Raw genomic sequence first — 1,786 nt, forward strand, 5'->3', positions numbered from 1 at the left:
CCCTCAGGGTGCTTCTCTTCAAACATCTTATCACTCCTCAGCTCCTCCTTAAGCCTATTTAGATAAACTAAAGACTTAAAAACCTTAAAAACAAACTCACAAAACTTCAGTCTTAAAGAGATATTTCAGATATTTTAAAACAGCTGGAAAAATACTATTTTCTGTAAAAAAAATACAATGAGGAGAAGCTGAAACTGAGGAAAAATAGCAGAATATGAGCTAAAASCTAAAAAACAAAAAGTTAGCTTATTATTAAAAGTTAGAAAAGCRTTATGTACACGCAACATGAAACTAGCTGCATGCTAAAAGCAATAAAACTTAAAATAGCTAACAGAGTTAATTTGTACCTGCAGTTTTTTAGTTTCTTTAAAAAAGCAGAAGCTAGAAGCTAATCATAACAAAAAGTTTGTTAAAAATAGCAAAACATTAGCTAAAAGTAGCGTAAGATTAGCTAAAACTATAAAAGCCTAGCGAAATAGTGTAACATCAAATCTAGAGAAAAAAGCTAAATACTAAAAGAAGCAACAATATTAGCTAAAAACTAAAAGCAGCAAACACCTAGCTATATACGAGAAGTAGCAAAACCCTAGCCGAAAGCTACAGCAATCAAAAAGTTCTACCTAAATACTAAAAGTAGCAAAACATAAAGCTCAACAAAGCAAAAAGCTAGCTAAATGTAGCAAAATATTAGCTAAAACCAACAAATATCTGCTAAATAGAGAAACAAACTTGCTTGAAAGCAGCAAAGGGTTATCAAAGCCAGAAGTAGCATAGGGATACTAGGAGCTAAAAGCAAAACACTAGCTGAAAGTATGAAAATAGTAGCTAGAAGCTAAACATTTGAGTGAATTGAAGAGATTTTAAAATATTTTTAAATTGAAAATGTTGGTAAATGAATGTAAATATTTATGAAAGTATAAAAGTCTCAGCACCTGTTCCCTAAATGACCCTGACTGATGAGCTAACGGCTAGTCTGCATGAAGATTCAGACTGTTTAGATTTAAACTCTTTAAGCTGAGACCAGAAGAAAACAAACTAAAACATGTTTTGATCTAACGTCCTGATCTCCAGCCTTTATTTTCGTTCAGATCGGGACGTCTCCGTCTCTTCAGCTCATGTTGAAAACAGCTGTTCTGTTAATAATGGATTCCCACTCTAGAATCCCACCCGAGTGGGAGYCGGCCACAATCAGCGCCTCGCCTCTTCCTCTCAGATAAGCGTTGAGTTCCTCGTGGCGAACAATGGCACGGTCCAGGAGGGTCAATAAAGTGTGGCGAGCCCCCCCTCGTTCTCTCCGGTGCATCGATCCGGAGCTAAACAAGTAAATGTGTGTGAGGCGGCAGGTTTCTGTGGTTCTGACTGAAGCTAAAGAACATTCGGCTGTGCAACAGCTGTTTTAGCTGCATGTGCCTCTGTATTAGAGTGTGTGTGTGTGTTTGTGTGTTGTTTCTATGAAGCATCTTTTTTAAAAGTCTGGACATTTATTTTATGAGAAACAAGAATGATAAATGACATCATCGTCAGTGACCTTCATGCTGGGAACACTTTGTGCCCCCCTGAAACTGTCCAAAGACCCCCACCTTCAGAGTCCTGACTCATCAAGTCACTATTTACATAAAATTATATTCAGCTAGCTGTAGCACTACCAGGGCCAGTATTTTACATTTCTCATCATGTAACAGAAAATTACAGCTATAAACACAAGAAAAAATATCACTTATATAAACTTATTTACAAAAAGCTGCTTAAAACGGTTGATTTAACATTTAAATTTAAACTTTTCAGA

At 36.0% G+C, this 1,786-nt stretch overlaps 2 protein-coding genes across 2 annotated transcripts in view; one reads left to right on the forward strand and one right to left on the reverse strand.

Annotated features, from left to right (window-relative positions):
• The window catches only part of cdh23 (cadherin-related 23), a gene marked incomplete at its 5' end in the record, with an annotated part of 152,643 nt that overhangs the window by 41,555 nt on the left and 109,302 nt on the right, over positions 1 to 1,786 (reverse strand).
• Positions 1 to 1,786, forward strand: part of vsir (V-set immunoregulatory receptor) — a gene marked incomplete in the record, with an annotated part of 28,019 nt that overhangs the window by 1,108 nt on the left and 25,125 nt on the right.

Source organism: Austrofundulus limnaeus, unplaced genomic scaffold (assembly GCF_001266775.1).
Source record: "Austrofundulus limnaeus strain Quisiro unplaced genomic scaffold, Austrofundulus_limnaeus-1.0 Scaffold30, whole genome shotgun sequence".
Taxonomy (NCBI): Eukaryota; Metazoa; Chordata; class Actinopteri; order Cyprinodontiformes; family Rivulidae; genus Austrofundulus; species Austrofundulus limnaeus.